The 23,864-nt window shown below is 44.1% G+C and overlaps 1 protein-coding gene across 1 annotated transcript in view; it reads left to right on the forward strand.

Moving 5' to 3' along the window:
• Window positions 1-23,864, forward strand: part of LIPC (lipase C, hepatic type) — a 140,485-nt gene that overhangs the window by 81,662 nt on the left and 34,959 nt on the right. The gene's annotated exons all lie outside the window — the stretch shown is intronic.

A 23,864-nucleotide genomic window follows, 5' to 3' on the forward strand; every position in this document is an offset into this window, starting at 1 on the left:
GATTCCACCTGGCACAGTCTGGAACCAAGGAGTTCATTTAATGGAAGCTTAGCAGATTCAGATTTCTCTAAAATTCCACATCCCTTTCTGCCAAGAAGCTGTTTTGAAAGCTGACACTCCCTTGGTGTGAATTTGCAGCCTGCCCCATTAACAGGGCTTCACTCAGAAAACATTTTTAGATCGACCCCGTTCCAGACACTTGCTCCCAAGGACAAACGAGGAGAAATTCTGTACCAGCTCAAACCTTTTTGAGCTTTTTGATGATCAGAAATGAGGGAAAATATTAGAATGAATGTGATTAATCCAAATATTCTCAACAACCTTCAAAGCAAACCACACAGCTCCTGCAGAGTCGGCCCCTGTGGCCCTGATTCCTATCAGCCAAGCCAACCCCTTAAAAACAGACCTCAGAACAATGGGGGGAAGTGTTAAAAATCAAAGGTGAGGAAAAGAAAAAGGAAGGGGAAGCAGGTAAATGAATAAGGGGAAAGAGGATTGAAAAACTGGCTGCGATTAGTATGGTTTATGAAAAGAAAAAGATAACGTGCTCAAATGGCACAGCCCCCTCCGAGAAGCCCCCTTCGTTCACTCTTGTGCAGCTGAGAAGTCTGGTGAGACCCTGAGGCAGCAGGCATCTGTGCCCTGTCTCCACTCACAAATGGCTCAGCACTGTCCCCACCATATGCAGCTGCGGCTCTCTTGGGCAGGGTGGGAAGGGCGTTTCCATTTCCAAACCTCAGAGCCAATTGCTCTCAGATAAACAAACACCTCCCAGCCTTTGCCAACCTCGCCCAGCCGGAAAGTCGTAATGCTGAATTAGTAGCATTTCAATCACTTCTGTGACAAGCCGGTGACAAGCTAGAATATGATGAGTGGAGCAATCAGATGTTGTTACAGGGAAAAGGAATGAGGAGAGAATAATAACAGAGCGGTACAGAAATAATAATCACCATAATGGCCCCCATCTATGTAAAATTTATAATTGCCAGGATAGCCATAGGAATGAGAGCACATGTTTGCCGTCAGACAGACCTGAGACATAATGCCGGGTCCTCCACTTTTTAGTAGCGTGACCCTGAGCAAGTTTCTTGACCTTCTAAGCCTCAGTTTTCCATCTACTCATGGTGAATCATGATCTCTGCTTCCTAAGATCATTTCGGAGTTTGAATGAAATAATGTTGGTAAGGCATTTGCACAACATGAGAAGTAATAGTGCCACTCGTAATGTTGATATGAGAAGTAGTATTTCTATCACCTCAACTAGGATCAGGTACTCTTTCGTTTCATGTTTGCCTCACGTGGGGGCGATAGTTTTAGCCCTCCTTGGCTGAAAGCAAAACAGAGACCCAGAAAGGTTAAATGTCTTTCCAGAAAATATAAGGAGTTAATAGGGAAACAAGGACCATGTATTACCTTCTGTATGGTACTTCTGTAACAAGTTATTACAGTTTTGTGGCTTAAAATAATACAAGTTATTACCTTACAGTTCTAGAAGTCAAAAGTCCTAAAATCAAGTTGCCAACAGGGCTGTGTTTCTTCTGGAAGCTCAGAAGAGAGAATCCGTTTGTCTTCCTCAGTTTCTAGAGGCTCCCTGCATTCCTTGGTTCGTGGCCCCATCTGACATCTTCAAAGTCTGCAGCCTCTGTCTTATAAGGACCCAAGCAACGATATTGAGCCAGTCCTGATAATCCAGGACAACTCCGCATCTCCAGATCCTTAACTTAATCACATCTGCAAAATCCTTTTGGCCATATAAGATAAAATTCGCAGGCTCTGGGTGTGGTGAGGGAGTGGACTTCTTTGGGGGAGAGTCATTATCCAGCCTACCACAAACCAACGCCTATTCTGCAGAGTATAATTATTTGGGCTTGTTTGGGTTTTTGTTTTGTTTTTGTTTTTGTTTTGCCTTGAATTCTCATTTATTCATTCAGCAAATGCTTTGTGCAGGATGCATTTATAATTTATAATGTGCTCTTCCAGATAAAACCAAATCAGAATCAAGCTTCCTTAAGTGTGAAATAAAAAGAGGTCTGTCTGTATATATACATGTCCTAAAACATCACTGAAACCCAGACTTTAATTTTTTTAACATTATCATTCATTTTTGAGAGATGGAGAGAGACAGAGCATGAGTGGGGGAGAGGCAGAGAGAGAGGGAGACACAGAATCCAAAGCAGACTCCAGGCTCTGAGCTGTCGGCACAGAGCCAAATGCGGGACTCAAACTGACGGTCTGCAAGATCATGACCTGAGCTGAAGTCAGACGCTGAACCCACTGACCCACCCAAGCACCCCAGAAACCCAGACTTTAAAAATGAAAAGGACCTTGGGAGGCTCTTAGCCACTCTTATTTTATAGAAGGGCATACAAGACTGAGAGGGGTAACATGACATCTCAATGTCAAATAGCAAGTTTGTGAGAGGTTTTGAGGGAGGGCCTGGATTAGAACTGGAGGAAGAGAGGGAAACTAAGAGGCATTTGGGAGACAAAATCATTGGGGTTTAGGAATCAGCTGGATGTGGGGTTAAAGAGATGTAAGAATCAAGGTTGCCTGAAGTTCATAGCTTAGGGGTGTCATTCACTGAGAGGGGGATATATAACAGAGGGAGCATGTTTTCTAAGGAAAATCATGTATTTAACGTGTTCTGGAACTTGGGCCTCTCTTTGCAGGACCAGGACTAGCTTAGCATTACTGTGAAACTTCTAGTACTCTTTCTCTTCTCCATATTCTCTGGAAAGTGTGGGCATGGAGCTATAATCCTCATCTGACCATCACCTGTCAGTCCTTTTTTTTTTTTTTTAATTAATAAACTTTATTTTTTAGAACACTTTGAGGTGACAGCGGAATTGAAAGGGATGAGAGTTCTCATATGCCCCCGCCCCCACATACGTACCACCTCTGCGACTAGCAACATCCCCCATCAGAGCGGTACACGTGTTACAATCGATGAACCTACGTGCCACACCACTGTCACCAAAGCCCATCATTTACAGCAGGGTTCACTCTTGGTGGTGTAGATTCTGTGGGTTCTGACAAATGTGTAATGACATGTGTCCACCATTATGGTGTCCAGCATAGTTTCAGTCCCCTAAAAACCCTCTGTTCGCCACCTATTCATCTTTCCCTGCCCCCAGCTCCCGATGCCACTGATCTTTTTACTGCCTGTCTACAGTTTTGCCTCAGTGCTTTTACTTTCCTACTCTTACTGGGCTGGGCCTTGAGGATGAGATTCTGTCCCAACACCTAGCAATTTACATTTGCCCCAAGGCCTTGGAGATGGCTACACACATCTGTTTGATCTCTGAAGATGTTGTGTCACAGTCTTCTGCCTTGCTTCCGGGGAGATGTCTGTTAAATTCTTATCTGTGTTCCTTTGTATACAATGTGGCTTTTTACTCTGGCTACTTTTAAGACTTCCTCTTCGCCACTGGTTTTAAGCAATTTGACAACGCCTTGGTGGTTTTTTTTGTTTTTGTTTTTCCTATTTCTTTTGCTTTGGGGTTCATCAAGCCTCTTGGATCTATGCATTTCCAGTTTGCCTCAAGTTTATGCATTTTTCTGCCATTATTTTTTCGACCACTTTTTTCTGCCCCCCCTCGTCCTCTTCCTTTGGAATCTCCAATTACGCAAATATGAAGCTGCTTAAAATTACCCCTCAGCTCCCTAATGCACTGTTCTTTTATTTTCGGTCTTTCTTCTCCCTGTGTTTCATTTTGGACAGTTTCTATGCCTTCATGGACACTGATCTTTTCTTCTGCAATGCCTGATCTGTTGTTAATCCCACCCAATGTATTGTTCGTCTCAGACATCGTTTTTTCAATCTGCAGGTTCAATTTCGATTTTTTAAAATATCTTCCGTATTTCTTCCCACCGTGCTTACATTTTCTTCTACCTTCTTGAACATATGCAGTATAGTTATAACAACTGTTTTAATGTTCTCATCTACTGGTTTTCTCATCTGTAGCATATCTAGGTTGGTTTCAGTTGATTGATTTTTCTCCTCATTATAGGTTGGTATTTTCCTGCTTCTTTGCATACCTGGTAACTTTCTATTACATGCAAGACAGCATGAATTTTACCTTGTTGATGCTGGGTATCCTTGCATTATCTTAAATATTCTATAGCTTTGTTCTGGGATGCAGTTAAATTGTTTGAGAATCGTTTGATCCCTTTGAGGCTTGCTTCAAAGTGTTTGTTAGGTGGAGCCAGAACAACCTTAAGTCTTGAGCTAATTTGCCACCCTCCTGAGGTGATAACTTTTTGAGTATTCTAGCCAATGTCCTATGTTTACAAGGGTTTTTTCCCACTCTGCTGGTGGGAACACAAACCCTTCCCAGACCCAAGAGTTCCTGGGGACTGTTGCCCTGGTCCTTTCTGGTCATTCTTTCCCCAGTTTCACATGGATTCCTCACATGCCTGTGCCCATCTCTATCAGCTGAAAACTGCAGGGGACCCTCTACAGACCTCAGACCTCTGGGGCTTTCTCCTCTCCAGCACTCTTCTCCATAAGCCCAGCTCTGTCTCCCATTTCCCACAGGAGGGGTCCATCCCCTGGAAATGCTCCCCAGGTTGCAAACTGAGGCAATGATGGAACTCTGCTCTTTTGTTCCCCCTTTCTCAAGTCCACTGTCCTATATGCTGCTTGTTGCGAAATGTTTGAAACTGCTGTTTCGTATATTTTGTACAGTTGTTTAAGGTGAGAAGACAAATCTGAATAGTCTTATTCCATCTTGGCTAGAAGCTGAAAACTTTGCTAGACACTTCGGAATACTAGAATTGGAGGCAGCTCACTTAAAAAGATTCAACCCACCACAGCCCTGTATTAAGATTCCAAATGACATTGCTTGTAGTGTTAATAATTATAATATGGGGTGCCTGGGTGGCTCAGTCAGTTAAGCGTCCAACTTCAGCTCAGGTCATGATCTTGTGGTCCATGAGTTGAAGGCTCGCGTCGCGCTTTTTACTGGCAGCTCAGAGCCTGGAGCCTCCTTCGGATTCTGTGTCTCCTCTCTCTGCCCCTCCCCTGCGCTCTCTCTCTTTCTCTCTCTCTCTCTCTCTCAAAAATAAACATTTTTTAAAAAATAAATAATTGCAAAATGATGGCCAGCCGTTCTGTTCCACACTATTCCTTACCACACTAAGTCTCCCCTCAACATTGTATTTGAATAGAACCGTTTACCGCCTCACTTCATTCTCTTATTGACTCGCAAAGCAAAATTCTCCAATGTTTTTAATAAATGCCAAACAGCTTTTTACACCAGCTTTGCACAGGACCGGACCTCTACCTCCTTCTCACAGTGTTGTACCCTGTCTACTCTACATGGTGTGACCCTAAGCCAAACAACATGCTGTCAGACGGACGTCGTCCTAACATCCCATATCCTCATCTAGGGCGGCCTATGGCACTCAGCCTCGCACACGACAAAATCAAACCCAAGATTCAGCACTAAAAATATCTCGTTTTTCTGAAGTGAACCTCTTTGGGGGTCTCACAAGAATTCGAAAGAGAATTTCGAGACTGCAAGTTTGTGTGTTGAGAACTACAACCTCAGAGAATTGTAGAGACCTTAGAAGCCCTGCCCATGGTTCCAGGAAACACCCTTTGTAGATGAGCTCCTTCCCCACACAAATGTGAGAATGAGGCTATGGCCCTGGAAACTGAACACTGGGAAACAGAAATCCTGCTGAACATATTCCTGCACTGACATTAGACACAAAAACACCCATATAAGCATGCTTTGCTGTCACAGTCAAATAAAATAATCATATGTAAGCATTTCAAAGCAATTCCCTTGACATTCTCAATTGATCCTGACAAGTCTATAAGTATGAGGCAGGCAGCAAATCCCCAGCAAAAGATGAGGGGAGTGAGCCTCACAGAGGTTAAGTGATTTGAACAAAGTCAAATAGCTAGTTGGTTGGCAGAGGAGGGCCTTGAACTTCTAGGGGTCTTCTATCTCTCAGTCAAGAGCTCTTTCCATGAAACCCTGTTTCTTCTTTTCCTGAATCAGAAAAGGAAACAACTTCTAGAGTCAGTGTTGACCAAGGTTTCTTGGTCCATTTACATTTTGAGCTGGATAATTTGGGGAGTTGAGGGTGCTGTCCTGAGCATTGTGGGATATTTAGCAGTATCCCTGGCCTTCAGCTACTAGATGCCAGTAGCAACCTCTCCCCCAGTCCTGACAAGCAAAAATATCTCAAATTGGCTACCATATTGTCAAATGGCCCCAGTGGGGGAAGAGGGACAAAATGGCCCCTCAGTTGAAAACCACATCCCTAAATGCCTGAAAATTGCTGCTGGCATGTTTGAGGAGGTGGCAGTGACAGATTTTTGTCCTGTAAAAAGAGAAATACAAAAGCAAAAGAAAAGCTTATGTTTATGCCAGTGAGCCTAGGACCATGGAAGTCAGCAGTGAGGAACTGAATTGCACAGCCCCTGGGAGTTCATCTAAAAAATACTCTTTTTTTTGGCACCTGGGTGGCTCAGTCAGTTGAATGTCCAACTCTTGATTTCAGCGCAGGTCATGGGTCATGGGATTGAGCCCCACATTGTGCTTCGCACTGAGCTTGGAACGTGCTCTCTCTCTATCCCTCTTTCCCTCTTCCCCTCCCGTGCTCTCTCTCTCTCTAAAATAACAAATATTAAATAAATAAATAAATAAATAAATAAATAAATAAATAAAATTTTAAAAAGTTCTCTTTTTGGCCCCACCCTGAACTTAACCTTTTGGGATCTCACTCCACCCCTTCAGGCTCAGCCAATTGTGCATAACCCAAACCACTTTCTGGGAGACATTTCCAGAAGGCAGCATGGCGTTAGTTAACTTGACAAAAGGCAGTATGGCACAGAAGTGAAAATACAGGCTCTGTATATGCAACAACACGAATGAACCTCACACACTGTTGAGTGAGGGGAGCATGCACAAAAGAGCAAGTGTGGTACAAACCCACTTACCTGATGTTCAAAAATAGCCAGTACTAATATCAGGTGATGGAAGTCAGAATAACAGTTACATCTTTGAGACAGGTTTGGGGGAACCAGCTGGGAATGGAAATGTGCTCTGAGCTGTTCTGGGTGGTGGCTACAGTGGTTATAAACATATGTAGAAATTCACAAAGCTATACACTTGGGATTCGTGCACCTTGCTGTGCATACATTACACTTCATATAAATCAATAAGCTCAGGGGCACCCGTGTGGCTCAGTCGGTAAGCATTCGACTGGCTCAGTTCATGATCTCACGGTTCATGGGTTTGAGCCCCGGATCAGAGTCTGAGTTGACAGCTCAGAGCCTGGAGCCTGCTTCGGATCCTGTCTCTCTCTCTCTCTCTCTCTATCTCTCTCCTCCTTTGCCCCTCCCCTGCTCATGCTCTGTCTCTCCCTGTCTCTCAAAAATAAACATTTTTAAAAGTTTAAATAAATAAATAAATAAGCTTCATCGCCTTAAAAATAATGTCCACTCTGGAAGCCAACCACCTGTGTTTGAGGATGAGTCTGGCTGCCTCAGAGTGTTTTTGAGAGGTTAGTGAACTGAGTGGGGCACAGTAAATACTCAGCGAGTATTAACATCACTATCATTAAAAGGACTACCATTCCAACCAGCCAGGCAAAGGGAAGGATTGAGAAACGTGCTCCTGAAACCCTCTTTGTCCCCTTTGCCCCACCCCACCACTGCAATGAATGCAGAGTGTTGCATACAGTAGGTAGGTAGGTGTCCGATAACTCAATCTAGCCCCTCATCTGTAGGCATCCCCATCCCGGTGATCAAGACACGCATGTCTGCCATTATTCTCTGTCTTCTTTAGTTCCTCCCAAATTCTCTCAGGAGGCTTGTTTAGGAGCTGCCCCTATTTGCAGAGCTCTTCATCAATAGACTGAATATTTACAGAACACAGCAGTTTTGATTAAACAGTTCATTTCACTGGAGACTGGGGTATTGTACTGTGTCTGCTTATGAGTTATTCTTGGCAGAAGCTGCCGTCACTCTGAGCATACATTTCTTTACATTTCAAGGCCCAGCCTAAGGAGGACGGCAGGGAAGCACATGAAATGAGGAGCAGATGGCATTGCTCTGTACCTTTCGCCCAACTGTTTCTCCGTGGGGTTAGTGCAGTATCTTTGCTGCTATTTGCTCCTTGCTGCCTTTTATTCTTCTCTTTGGAAACTGAGTCAGGAGGAAATAAGCAAATGCAAGGGTGTGGAGAAAGGGCATTCAGTGGTGTATTGGGAAGCGTGAGCTCTAGATCCAGTATCCAGAGGTGTGATTGATTAATTAACATGAGGTTTAACTTTTTGGGACCACAGTTTTTGTTTCATTTTAATATGTTAAGCTGATTGGTCTAGATTTGTGGGTTTTAAATGTATGTCATCCACAGAATCTGTTTGTCAGATTCTGACAAACAGAATCTCCAGCAGAAAATGTTGACTCCTGAAGGCAGCATTGTTTGGACTAAAACAGAGGTGGGCAGTCAGGAAGCTGCCCTCTCAACCTGTGCCTTCCCTCCTCACCCCCCGCAACAGCCTGCTCCACAGGGCGCTCAGGCTTGGGATCCTAGGAGCACAAATCGAAAACAATTCAACTTGTCTATTTTTTTAAAAAAGATCATTTCCCAGCCAGTTAAAATACTATTTGAAAGTGGCCCCATTTCTACACATTCCACAACTTTTGATCAACAGACCCTCCGCACTTCAAGAAAACCCATAAGTAAAATCCTGCATGCCGTATATCTGTGTGGGAATAATCTGTAAGGAAATACACAAAGATTTCAAGACAGGGGTCATCTCTGGACAGCAAGAATATTACGACAATGGTTGCTGCGGGTTTCACATGGTTCTCACGTTCCTGTATCACCACCTACAGCAAACACCTTGTACGCCTCAAAGTGCCCAGGCCTGTGTCCCACACCCAAGGTCTTGCTCTCATTAGAGAAGCTAGTGTCAGCCTTGGATACACACACACACACACACACACACACACACACACACATGCAGAGTTGAGCGTGAGTGCAACTCTATCAGGATACAAGCATGATAGAAAACTGTCTATCCTCCAACAAGATGTACTCAAGTGTGTCCCAGAGATGAGATATCAGTCCCAGAGTTGCGGGTACACACAAAGGCATGTGGGGGGCAGAGGCATTCTGCTCCAAAGTAATTGTGTTTGAGAACCACTGCGTAACATTTGCCCCTACTAGAGATTACATACACAGTAAGTAGTGGCTTAACATCTCTGTCTGGCCAACAGGAATGTTGATTAATGTTGCTTAATATAGTTCTCAAATTTATTTGACCACAAAATTCCTTTTCCCCATAACCCTTATTAATATCTCAACAAACAGTTTTAGATCAGAAAAGCCTTCACAAAGGCAGTTTTTAAAAACTGAACTTTAAGGCTTGAAAGAAAATGAGGAATTACAGATGAAGGGAGGTGAGGGAAGGAGGCGGGCTCAGGGTCTCTAGGACTTGGAGGTGAGGACAAAACAAAGAACCACTCATAATTTCAAAGAATGTCTGGAACTTTCTTCATATCTGTTAGTGCCTTTTTTCCAGCTCATTCCTAGAGAGTGAACAGAGGCAGGGATAACTGCATTAGTAGCTCACAGCACTGAAGGGGACTGTGGGTATTAAAAGTGACACAAGTGCGGGGCGGATGGGAGGTTCAGTCAGTTAAGCGTCTGACCTCAGCTCAGGTCATGATCTCATTGTTGGTGAGTTCGAGCTCTGGGTGGGGCTCTGTGCTGACAGCTCAGAGCCTGGAGCCTGCCTCTGATTCTGTGTCTCCCTCTCTCTCCCTCTGCCCCTCCCCCACTCATACTCTGTCTCTCTTTCTCTCAAAAATAATTAAGCATTAACAATAATTTTTTAAAAAGTGACACAGCGCAGGGTCCCTGCCTCTACCCTTGCCTTCCTCTCAATATTGGCTCACTGTGACAAATGTCTCCCTAGGAAGAGCAGAAAAATAAATGATCCTGCTAATTCAATCCAGGAAACCACCCACCTCGGTGCCAGACTCGTGCTAGGTGCTGGGGCCACGTGAATGCATAAGACACGCCTTAGAGTTGAGTTGTGAAGCCAGCGGAGAGACAAAGAATCCCTTCCTCAGGATCTGCATGGGAGCCTGGGGCGCACACAGAAGGGGCCCTTCACCTGACCGGTTGTCAGAAGGTTCCTGAAACATACATTCTCGTTCCTTCAAGCTGAGGGCTGAGGTGTAGGAAGGGGAGCAAGAACTCCGGGCGGAGGGAACCACAAGAGCAAAGTCGTGGAGGCAAGAGGGGACAGGCACTGGGGGATCTCCAAGTGGCTCTGGCTGGAGCAGCATGTCAGGGTGTCTGGCAGGATGGGGAGGATGTGGACAGAGAAGGCTGGAAAGACCCATGCAGACCTCGACAGGTTAAGCAGGTAGAGCTGATGCCCGCTTCTCCATCCATCCCCAACACCCTGCCCCCTTCTGTCCTTCTTCGGGAGACAGGCTGGGCTGGCCCAGCTGGGTCCTGTACCACCACCGCCACCGGAACCCCTGTGCTCACATCCAGACTCCTCACAGCTCTCTTCTTCCGTGACCAGCCTACAGCTGACCTACTCGCCCAACCTCAGCCCTTCATGGGACGATCCTATCCTCCTTCTTCTGGCCAGCCAGAGGCCAGAGTGGCCACCACCTCAGCTTCCCCTGCTCCCGGCTCCTGAGTACCTGGGGGTGCACCCCCTTCCTGCAGAGGCAGAGAACAGCGACACCAGGTGCAGAATGAGGCCATACTGGAAACAGAATACTGGGGCGCCCTCCTCTTAGAACGCATGATCTTCAGGGTAGATGTTGAATTCTAGTAACACATTCCCTGGGGTGTTTTCAAATCCAGACACACTGGAGCCTTGTTCCAGCCTCTCTCTGGCCCAAGACCTGGGCTCTCATCCAGGCTCCGACTGGCTCTGGCTGTTGCCCTCTGCTCGTCCTGGCCGGCAGTGCTTACCAGGCCGGCCTTGCGGTCCCAGGGCTTCCCAAGTCCACTCCCTCCAGCCTCAGCTCCCGAGCGCCCACTCTTTGATATGCTCTTGCTCCTGAATGCCACTTCTTTCTGCCAAGACCTCAGGCTCTGCCACACCCGGCCGAGTCTCCACTGACCTCGTGGCGCTCTGACCACTTGGAGAGCCCACCTCACCCGCCACCTACATCTGGGATGGTGAGCAGGAGCAGCCAAGTTTTAAAGACTTGCCAATTTCCTCTGGAGTTCAATTTCTTCCAAAGAGCCTGGCACATCTCAGCTGCCAGTATGAACTGTGAGTTCCCAGAGATGCCGATGGCACTTTCCAACATTCATCACTTTTGACACATCTAAAATATCCTCGCTCCCAGCACTGTGTGAGCACCAGCCCAGATGGACCGGCTGCCGAGGAAGCGTCAGTCTCTGAGAGGTCTCTGAGAGGCCCTGGGCAGAGGCTTCCTGACTGAGAAGCGTGTGCTCTCCACTCCCTCCCTCTGCCCCTTCTGATGCTGAGCTGGTGAGTGGGCACCACTGGGCCCCATCACAGCCCTCGCTGCCCAGCTTCCAAGCTCTAAACCAGTCTCCTTCCATAGAACCCCTCACACCTTGGCTCCCCATGGCTCCAAGCACTTTGCCATCTTCCAGGCTCAGTTCTTCCAGAAGGGAAGCTGGCTACTTGGGAATTCCCTGTGGGGTCACCTCTACTCTTTAAGGTCATGTGGAAAGAGCCTGACCTCCTGACCCATCCAACAGCTGAAGTCAAGGGCCCATGAGGCCAAGGTCAGTGAAGGCCTAGAAGCATGACAGGCAGACGCCTACTGAGGCAGAGAGGTAGGCCTGGGAAGACAGATGGGGCTAGTGGAAACTTTGGGCCCCAGTCAGGCAGTGAAAGGTCAGCTCCCAGAGCTCTCTGGGGCCTGGGAGGGGTCCAGCAGCAGGTGCACTTTGTCTTATTTAAGATTATTTTCTGAAGAAGGAAAACACTCACACGGCTCAAACAAAAAGAATATAAAATGGATAGATTTGCAAAGTTTTGCCCATCCTCTCATGTCCTCATCCATTTTATCCCCCTCTCTTCCACCATGGGTTATCACTTTTTTTTTTAATTCATGGGGAATCACTTTTTTATTGACTTCTCCTGTATCTTTCCAATGTGTCTTTATGCAGATAAAAGCAAATGTGAATTTACTTGTTTATTTCCCACTTTTCCACAGAAGATGTCACACTCTAGATACCATTCTTTACTTGACTTTTGTCACTTAGTAATACATTCTACATCTTCTCCATCAGTACAGAGTGTTTCTTCAGTAGAGCCACATAGCATTCCACTGAGGGACATGTCCCCAGCTTGGTTATCTGGTCTGCAGATGGACACTTGAAATGTGTCCAGTATTTTACAATTACAGACAATACTACAATGACCTTGTATTAATTTCATCTCATGTGTGCAGATACATCCACAGGGTAAATTCCCAGGAAGGGAATGCTGAGTAAAGAGCAAGTGCATTTGTAACCTTCATGGCTGTCTCCAAATCCCGCTCTATCATTACACTGTTTTGCATTCCTGCTAGCCTCACCGCTGAGGAGTGTGATCAATTCTTTAATGTTTACCAACCCAATAAGAAAGACTTGTGCCTCGGTATAATTTTAATTTATATTTTTCTTCTTCTTAGTGGGGTTGAGCATAGGTTGTATTCCTTTTTCTATGAAATGCACCTTTATGGTCTCAGCCCATTTTTCTTTGAGTTGTTGTTCTTTTCTTCTTGATTTCTAGGCACTCTTTATATATCAGGGAGAAAACCCTTTTGTGTTATGAGTTGCAGTTATTTTCTTTTTGTTATTGATATTTTGACTTTGCTTATAACATTATTTTATTTTATTTTATTTTATTTTATTTTATTTACTGAGTTGGCCATTCAGAAGGTTTTTTTTGTTTTGTTTTAATATCATCTAAGTTAGTAATCTTTTCCAGATTCTGAATTTTCAGTCTCAGAGGATCCTTGCTTACAAGGTGATAAAGGACTTTGCCCAAATTTTCTCCTAGTCATTTTATGGTTTCCATTGTTTCATTCAAAACTTTGATCCATTTGGAATTTTTCTGGTATATGGTGTGAGGTGTGGTTCCAAATTTTATATCTTTCTATCTTTTGCCAGGTGTCCCAAAACTAATTATTTAATTTTTTTTTAGTGTTTATTTATTTCTGAAGGAGAGAGAGACTGAGCATGAGCAGGGGAGGGGCAGAAAGGGAGACACAGAATCCAAAATAGGCTCCAGGCTCTGAGCTGACAGCACAGAGCCCTACACAGGGCTACAGAGCACTACACAAAGCCCTAACAGCACAGAGCTCTACACAGAGCCCTACCTCACAAACCACGAGATCATGACCAGAGCCAAAGTCGGACACTTAACCAACTGAGCTACCCAAGCACCTCACAAAACTATTTATTTAGAAGTCCATCCTGGGTCACGTGGGTGGCTCAGTCAGTTAAGCGTCTGAGTCTTGATTTTGGCTCAGGTCATGATCTCATGGTCGTGGGATTGAGCCATGTATAGGGCTCTGTGCTGACACCATGGAGCCTGCTTGGGATTCTCTCTTCCTCTCTCTCTGCACCTCCCCCATTTGCTCCCTCTCTCTCTCTCTCCCAAAAGAAATAAGCAAACAGTTAAAAAACAAAAAATAAAAGAAAAGTCCATCTTTACCCCACTGATTTGAGAGGCCACTGCTATCAAATCCTGAATTTCTACATGTACTTAGGTGTTCTGGATTTCTGTTCTGCTTCTTTGGTCTATCTGTCCACACACCAGTACACACAGTTGCATTATTGAATTTTTATTGTAGGTTTTATCATCTAGTAAGGAGAGCCTTCCCTCATAGTTCTTTATTTTTTCTTTCAGAGTTTTCTTGGCCGTTACTGACAAGCTGAGCTCTGTCACTCAGGTTCTCCCCTTGCTCAGTCATATTCTCTCATACAAGAAGTCCAGCCTATACCTGCAGGCTTCCAACCAGAGAAAGAGCTAAGCACAGCTCACTCCTCAAACAAGTCAGAGATACTCTCCTCCTGGGAGAGTCTCAGTAGGGCATGTCTATGCACATATTTGAGATAACTGTGTTGGAAAAAAGCCAAGGATGAGACCTATGTCTTCCTAGGTGCTTCCTAGGGGCTTTACCCTGCAGATTCCCAACACTGATATTCTGGTCCATTCCAACTTTTGACATGAAGGTGATCCCATATCACTTTGACATGAAAAGTTATCCTATCTGACATTCTATCTATTCATGATAAGTTACTGACAGGGCGTAGAAGGACCCTTCAAAGAACAAGATGTTGTAATAGCAACACCAATCACTACTTCTGTTACTGCCAATAGGATGATAGCCATCTCTATTCATTGAGAACTTGCCACATTCCAGGCATGTGGGAGGCACTTTACACGTTTATCTCACTCCAAAGAGGGGCCTCCTTTTGGCACAAAGGCAGAGCATCCTTGCCAAGACATGTGATGTGCTGTCTAAAAGAGGTAAACAGAATTCACAGAAAGGTGCTAAGTAGGCTGGCAAAAATCTTTGCAAATACTTATCCAGAAGGAACTCTGCTGGGTCAAGTCATGAGACAAAAGAGATCTTAGGTAAGCTTTGAAAGGAAAGAGAAGCTGTATATTGAATGTCTATAGTAGACATTTCACCAAGTCTCAGATTCATGGTGGCAATTTAAGAGAAGGAAATGGAAGCTCCCACAGGTTAAGTGAACTTTTCAAGATCACACAACTAATAACTGATAGAGAATCAAATACAGGGCCAGCTGCCTCCAAAGCCAGCGCCCTTCCCTCTACACCTCTCTGCCTCCACCATCGCTTCCCGTGGTGCTCCAGAAATTGTTGGAGTCCATGTCTGTGATCTGATGGGGACAAGCAGCAGTGAGCTATGCCTCCAGACACAGGCAGGGAAGGGAAGACAGGGGTGTAGAAAACTATCGTAGGGAAAGTGAAACAAGGGTAAAAGCACATGGCCAAAAGGTCTTACAGTCTCAGAACTTAGACATATGGAGAGAGAGGTCGAAAAATGAGATTCTGGGCCTGGTTTGATTTTTTCAGCCAGCTGTTGGCCTTGGGCCAACCACTGAACAACTCCTTATTTCTTCATCAGGAAATGAATATGCACATGATGGGGACAGCTGTGCTGCAGACCCCACAGCCTGAGGAGCCTCAATGGAGATGAGGGCTCAGGAAAGCTGAAGGGCCCAGGGTGCAGTCTACAGCCATGACCTCCAGCTCTAGAAGTAGAGAGGTGACCACATTGGCCACATGTGGGCTCATCCTCCTTCCCCATTCCATAGTCTTTCTCTCCCCTCAGGACCAGCCCTTGATTGGAATCCCCAAGAGTATCTGGGTAACTGGTGACACTACCTACCAATGGGATTCCTCTGGCTGCCTTCACCCCAGGCACACTATGGCTGGGTAGGTGCCTCTCCTATTCTTCCACCATCAAAACACTTACCAAGCCGCATAACAATTGTCTACTCACTTACTTCCACCATAAGACATGAGCTTCTTGAAAGCATGGTTTGTCTTGTTCACTGTTGTATCTTCATCGTTAAGAACCAGCCCTGCCACATAGTAAGTGCTCCTTAAATGTGTGGTAAAATGAACGCATGAATGCATGAATAAATGGGCCATGGTGGTTCGTCAGCCTCTAAGATCATACCCAGTGACTGGCCCTCTCAGCTCTAGGCCACAACACAGGAAAGCCCCAAGGAGGCTCAGGGATCAGGTCAAGCTCATTCCTTCATCAGGTTGCCTCCAAGCCCCTGCCCTAGAGAACATAACCCATGTGCTTCAGCTCACGTTCCCCACCTATGGTTTACTTTTGCCTGAAAGAATAACCTTGGGGCTGTTTGCCCAAGTTAATGCTTAGTGCTTTCCTCATGCTGCAAGTGTTTACCTTTGCAAAGCATCAGGTTCAGATTCCAGCCAGGGAGAGGGGCACATTCCTGGGGGAAACACAGCGACCCAGGTCATGCTGCTTTGCTCTCACTTTTCTTCTTGCCTGGCTTCACACGTTCTTCTCTCTGGCATCTTTTACTCATTGCAACTCAGAGATGGGACAGTCTTAGGGCTTCTCCCAACCTCTCAGTGTTCCAGAGGTGGAAACTGAGGCCCAGCTGGTCTGGGAGGAAAGCCAGGTCTAGAATCCTGGCCCAGCTGACTAAAGGAGACGAGGACGTCTCACTGAACCACCATGGAGACCTTAGGGCTGGCTGCTCCAAACCCTTCATTTTCCAGATGAGGAAAATGAGGCCCAGAAAGTTAAATAACTTGCTCAAGGTCAACAAGGACAAGTTAACAGGAAACTAGGACTTCACAGAGATGTTCCAATGCACAGTTACACCAATAGCCAAATATAAGTTGAACAGTTCTGTGTCTAAAGTCATGTTACCTATAAAAGCAGATGCAGTGGACCCAAAAAAGAACGTGTTCAGTTGCTTGTCTCATGTGACATGCCCTCAATTCAGGTTCTGGGCCTTCTTCAAAGCTGCCACATAAATGCAGTTCAACACAGCCACACCTGTGACCACGGAGTGTAACTCTAAGACTGATTCCACAGCCTCATGGTCAGCATGTGTCCTGTGGGGTTCTGAAGGCCTCACTAAGGAGGTTTGTGGGTCTGAGCAGGTGGCTGACTTCCAGGACCTCAAGGGAGCCACCCTCGGCATGAGACCCAGCCCAACAACCACCTGTGTGACCTTGGCCAAGACCCTTATCCTCTCTGAGACCTTATTTCCTTTTGGAATAGCACTTACTCGTAGGGGTGTTATGAGGATTCGATAAAATAAGGTGTTCTGAGTTACTAGCAAAAAGTAAATGATAGCCACATAAACAGGCTTTTACCCTGCCTCACCAATTACACCCACTCCCCAGCCCCCCATCATCACCTTTAATGAGAACATTCAAGGTCTTATGCAGTTCTCTGGCTTGGTAATAATTGTAGCTGACACCCTGTGGGGAACTTACTTGTAAAATTGCTTCAGCTCCCATGTCAGCAAAATGATCTCACCATTTAGCCAAGTGATCCCAAGCCAGGTAGTTCCTTGTAGTAGAAATAATTCTCTGAAAGGAAAAGCTTTCTGCATCAAGTTCATTGCAACCCTGCTTATAAAGGTAAAAAATTGGAAACATACTGCTTGTCCCAGATAGGGTAATGGATACATAAATTATGAAACATCCCCTCAGTGGAATATTACTCAGCCTTTAAAAATGATGAGTATGAGCACTGTTGGAATATGGAGAGATGTTTATTATATAATGGGAAATGAAAAGAGCAAAAAGCAATTATATTTGTGCAGTTACATGAAAAATATATTTGCTTCTGGATACAGAATAGAAACACAGGAAAATAAAAAGTCAATCCATTAAGATGATAAGAATGTGAGTATATATTTTTTGAATTTTGTTTTCTGCTATTACTCTGCTTTTGTGCAACAAATATATTTTTTAAAAGAATAGGGAAGAAAGCCTGATACTTGCTCCAGAAAAAATTTAGCTGAAAGCAACTTTCATTTGTGGGAAAATGCCTGGCACAGCACAGGCACTCGGGAAGTGATAGAAAGAGGAATGAATGAATGAATGAATGAATGAGTGAACAGAGTACCCCCACCTCAATATCAGCACCAAAGCTGTGCCACTAGGAAGCTAAATTAGATGAGAAGGATTTGTGTTGTCTTTTCCCATTCAAGCCACTGTCCCAAGGTCTGTTTGGAAAAGCCATCCTGGGTCTGCCCTTTCTCTGGAGCTAAGAATAAGAGAGTAGATGAGGCATTGGAGATCTCAGCAGGTATAAAGTAAAATAAAGGCCTAGCAGAGTGTCTGTCATAGAGTAAAAGCAAAAGGTGACCACTTGCATGCCCATCAGTAGTGCACAGAAGCAGAACAAGACTTGAAGAGACCACCTGAGTCTCCAATGGAGATACAGGATTCCCACCCACCATTGCTCCCAGGGTGCTTATCTCAGTGAGGTGGGTGGCTGTGAGCTGGGAAAAGACTCAAGTGCTCCTAGAGCCCTTGACTGTGATACCATCTGATCATGCCCTAAACCCCATAATTAGAGTTAAGGTCATCTGCCTTGACCTGTCCTTCTGTTCCTTGTAAGCCTCCTTGGCAATTGTGTAGGTCATGTCAAGACAGACAGGGATAAGAGGACATGAAGCTCAAAGTCAAGAGTTAATCGTAATCACGGGAATCTACCCCCAAAACCAAGAGCGCACTGTATACGCTGTATGTTAGCTAACTTGACAATAAATATTATATATATATAAAGAGTTAGATAGTCATTATACAGCCAAATAAAATTTTGAAATAAGAACGTCATTCAGTTCATCTGTCTATTAAAACAGCACTCAGAAAACTGATTTTAAACCAAGATCCACCATTCCAAGAGCTGTTGAAGGACTTGCTCTTTGACTTGTCCAGCTCCTAGCCAGCTTACCCCAGCCAGACGCTGGTCACACACCTACATCACAGTCTCTTGGCTGTGTAAGAATTCTAGTGTTATCCACTGTGATGGGAGGAAAAGACATGGAGTCTGAGGCTGAGGCTGGCAGACAACAGTTCTGGCAGGTGTTCGAGGAGGTCGTGGGTCACCTCAATCATTTGGGGGCATTTCCCACAGGCAAGACAAGGCCCTAGCAACTCTCTTCTTAACTTAAGACACACTTTCTCATTGACATCTAGGGGCCTCCCTTAGCGAGATGAGCCTTTGTGAGGCATGGTATGTGAGCCCTCTGAGCTTTACAGTAGTGACAGGAACAGAGTCCCAAAAGCCTGGCCAGTTTGTGGGTTGGGACTTCTCAACCCCAGCCCAGTAGAAAGATGCTGGGAATGTTGGGAGAGCTGAGTTCTTCTGATTCTGCCGTTAACCAGATGCACAGTTTGGGGCATGTCAGTTGGCCTCTCTGGGTCCTAGTTTCAACTACAAAATTAGGAAGTTGGACTAGGTCATTCTGGTCACTGGTCCCTAGGGAGCAATGGTTGGGGGTCAGCAAAGGGCATCACTGAGCTATTTCAAACAAGTTGTAAAGAGATTGTATAACACAAGTCAACTAAATGTTGAGTTTCTTTGCTTTTTGCTGGAATTCTAGCTACTGATTCTCTCTAGAGGACTAGAAGAGTAAATTGATGGTGTTGTCTATACCCTTATTAAAAAGAACAGGAAAATGAATAACTCTTCAATAAATGTAGGCTATTTGACATGCACAGAAAGAGAATTAAAAGAGAATTAAGAGTCAGAAACCAAGCTGGGTACCATGACACTGCATGGTCTCCAAGTCCCTTTCATCCCTAACCTTCTCTGTCCAGATGATTTGGTTTCCCAAGAATGGTCTCCCCAGGCACTCCTGGTCATCCCTAGCCCAAAGGAACTTGGAAGGGCCTTCTAGATAGGCCAAATCTTCCTCAAGTCTTGGAGGGCTAGACATGTCCCAGCCTGATCCTATCATTTGGTTCAAAGTCAGGGCTGGAGCACTCTCTGCAGATTGACACCAACTCCCAGAGGACTCAGAAATATCCTGCCTTCTCAGGCCAGCCCAGTCCTGCACAAGTAACTGACACAGAAAACCTGCTGTTCAGCCTATAGTGCCCCGGCCTGAACCCTAAGTAATGTGGAGAAACCACAGTATTGCAGGCTATAGTTTATTTTTCCAACATTTTTTTTTAAATGTATATTTAAGGGACCATTATCATCATAAAATACAGAACATTTCAATCCCTCCAAAAGATTCCATTTTGCCTTTTCTGTCCCTGGCCCCTGGAAACCGCTGGTCAGCTCTCTAGGGCTAGCTTCGCCTTCTCCAGAATGTGATATAAATGGAATCACACAGTATGCAACCTTTCAAGTTCGGCCTCTTTCACTTAGTGTAATGCATTTTAGGTTCATCCAAGCTACATGCTTGCATGGATCAGAAATCTGTTCCCTTTTATTGCTGAGTGGTATTCCAATGTGGTAGATTCCTGTATATATTTACTCATTTACCAGTTGATGGGGATTTGGGTTGCTAATAGTTGGGGGCTACTGTGAATAAAGCTGCTGTAAACTCTTGCATCTTTGTGTGGACATATGTTTGAATTTCTCTTGGGTAAGCTCCGAGGCTTGGACTTGATGAGCTTATGGTACATTTACCTTTATAAGAAATTGTCAAACAATTTTCCAAAGTGGCTGCAGTGTTTTGCAATCCCACCAGCAGTGCGTGAAAAATTCTAGCTGTTCCACATCCTCACCTACAATTGATGCTGTCCATCTCTTTTCATCTTAGCCATCTTAGAGGAGAAGTGGTATCTAGTTGAGGTTTAAATTTGCATTTCTCTCATGAATAATGATGTTGAGCATCTTTTCGTGTGCTTCTATGCTATGTGTGTATCTTTTTATAAGATGTAGCCGCTTAAACCTCTTGCCCATTTTATAATTGGTTGTCTTTTTATGCTTGAACTGTAAGTGTTTTTTACATATTCTGGATAAAAGTCCATTGTCAGATATATGTATCTTGGATATTTTCTCCCAGTCTGGCTTGGCTTTTCATTTGCTCAGTGGAATCTTTCTAAGATCAGATGTATTTAATTTATCAAATTTTTCTTTCATGATTTGTGTTTTGGTGTCCAAAAAGCAAAACAAAAAAAACTTTGCTTTCCTCAATGTCATCAAGATTTTCTCCTGTTTTCTTCTAGAATTTTTATGGGTTTTGCTTCTAAATTTGGGTCGGTGATCCATTTCAAGATGATTTTCATTCCTCCAACATTTTTTTATGGCAAATTCATAATAGTGAACATTTACATAGCCCATGCTACATGTCTGGCACTATTACAGAATGTATTAATACTAATTCAACAAATAATTCTCTAATATAGGTACTATTATTACCTCCATCTTAAAGATGATACAATGAAAAAATTCAGGCACGGCAAGGTTAAGAAATTTGCCCAAGGTCACACAAGTAGTAAATGTCAGAAGTGGACCTTGAACCCAAGCCACGTGGCTCTTAGTCTGGATGCCTGGCCACAACACTCCACAGCCCCTTGGTCTACTGGATAAAGTTTTAATGTGAGCAAAACCAGACCTAGGTTCTTCTTTCATGGAGCTTATCATCAAATATAGGAGATAGATATTTATGTAATGACTGCTCAATTAGAAAATTATAACTGTGAAATCACCTAAAAGGACAAATAATAGGAAGATGTGACCAAGTCAGGAAACTCAGAGAGATTTTCCCTGAGGAAATGAAGATTGCATTTTGACTTTGAGAAAGAATGATATTAACTAGTCAAATAGGACACAGCAGCTGAGCATGTCAGGCCAGGGGACCACAGGAGGAAAGACCAGGCAGGAAGGTACGTCACACACTGGATGTTGAATTAAAAACTCAGAATAATCATCAACAAGGATGGCAATTTTTATTATCATTTCTCTTTCCACTTATTCACTCGGTTGCCCTTGAACTGGAGTGACCAACTCATCTTAGTTTGACAGGACAGGTGGTCACACTACCTTGAACTGTTCAGGGCAGAATGTGACCATGACCTTGGAACCACTTTAAGGAATTAAGCACCATTACCTCCAGAGAATTCCAGTACAAATGGGAAACTTTTCTGAATGGCATACCCTTTCATAATCAGATTTTTTGAAAGACAAAAACTCATTCTGATTCTCGCCAGAGTTGCAGAGGAGTACAGCTTAAGAAGAAAGTCTGGAGGAAAAAAAAAAAAATATCTCCAGCAAGAAAACTCAGCCTAGAGTTACTTTCTTCCCTGGAATCTCCAAGTAGAAATGAATTGTAGTCTCAGGCTATAGGATGGCTAGCAAAACCAGGCCAAAGTCGACAAAGAAAACAGAATAAATCAGACTTGTGAAAATAGCTTTCCTTCCATCCCTTATGTCATCATCTTATTTCACAGCAAAATGGCGACGGGAAAAATTCAAGATGGAGGGAGTCAGAGAAGCATTCCTAATCACAGCCATGGGCCCAATCTGCTTATCACCAAAGATCAGCAACAGCTAAGAGCTGAATCTCTAAAGACCCAGCTATGACTAAATTCTCATTCAAGTTTTTCCATCCTACCGTCATGCTAGAAATTCTGAAGTCAGTGTTGTGTATGCACACATCACAGGCATGACCACAGCAGTCAGGAAGAGCTATGACTACAATTTTCTCGTAGGTTCCATCCATCCTGAACAGAAGACAGTCGGACAAGTTTCTAGAGGGGTCTTCCGGAGGACCCCTCTCATTAGTCCCAGGTCTAAGAATATTTTCAGCAATGTGTAATAACAAAGTCACAAAGTTTATTAAATGACACACACACACAGTTTAGCAATTTAAAAAATGAACATGAAGACATTTCACAAACAACTCTGTGAAAGGCATATTAATACCTGTGGCCTCTGTATTATGCACTTGTGTCCTGAGCACTAGTCACGCGAGGTCCTCCACAAACCTGGAACTGAGCAGAAGCACCCAGCCCAGGCATCACGGGCAGAAAACAGAATGATTACTACCAAGACCTTCTACTGCAGAATCCGTGGCTCTCTCCTCTGCCAGCTCATTTGCCTGCAGTCACCACCTAATGATGTCCTTACCCAAAAGAAAAGGAAATAATTTGTTCTTATACGAAACATTAGGAACCTCAAACCTGGGGACTGACTTAGGAATGGAGAAATCATTTGCTGCAAGGAATCTAATATTAGAAAATGCAATGGCCTGCACCCAGCTTCTGCTTCTGACTGATTTTGAGGAAGTTCTGTTGCCCCAGGAACTTGCTGTCATGCAGAGGGCAACCCCAAGGCTCCCTAGTTCGTCAATCCACTTTCCAGGTGACAGGGGCTGACTCCCTCAAAGGGTTCCACCGTTTACCTTTAATAGTCTCTCAAAACCATAGCCTCATCCCCAGGTTCTTATCACTGGTGTGTCTTTATCTCTTCTAAAGACAGGAGAATATAACAATTATAGAAGACGCACCCGGGGAAGGAGATACTCCTATCAAATACAATTGGAACATATTTCCTCACTCATAACAGAATCATGGTGTGTTCTCACAACTTGCTCACAGAGTTGCTGTGAGGTTTACATGAGTTAATGCAAAGAAGACTGTTAGAAAAGTGCCTGGCACAGAGGAAACAATAAATAGTGGCTTAAAAAGAGCAGAAAGTCAGTCTGAATATATATGCATATATAAAGATATATGAACAAGATCACACCTAAGGAGCTAATGATTCTACTTTCAAAAGTCTAGACTAAGAAAATAGTCGTAGATTTTCTAGACAAAGATTTATGTATAAAGATGGTCATCAGAGCATTGTTTGTAATAAAAAAAAAAATACCGAAACAACCTAAATGTCCAACAGTAATGGAATAAGTACACAAACTATGCCACTTTTCAAAAGCATGTTTTTTTTCTTCTTTTAATGTTTGTTTATTTTTGAGAGACAGAGCATGAGCAGGGGAGGGGCAGAGAGAGAGAGGGAGACACAGAATCTGAAGCAGACTCCAGGCTCTGAGCTGTCAGCACAGAACCCAATGAGGAGCTTGAACTCACAAACTGTGAGATCATGACCTGAGCTGAAGTCGGATGCTTAACTGACTGAATCACCCAGGCACCCCTCAAAAGCATGTTTTTGAAGAATTTGTAATGCTATAGGAAAATTATTAAGACAGGTGAAGAAGGATATGAAACCATTTGCGTCATATGATTTCGATTTTAGATACTCCAAATAAATATCTATGGAACGAATATCTCCACAAGATTAGAAGGAAATACTCCAAACATTACTTGTGTTTTTCTCTCAGTAGTGAGATTCTTTACTCATTTCAGCATTTTTCAAATTATTTATACATATACAATGAGTTTGT

Source organism: Puma concolor, chromosome B3 (genome assembly GCF_028749965.1).
Source record: "Puma concolor isolate L17-30 chromosome B3, mPumCon1.1.hap2, whole genome shotgun sequence".
Lineage (NCBI taxonomy): Eukaryota > Metazoa > Chordata > Mammalia > Carnivora > Felidae > Puma > Puma concolor.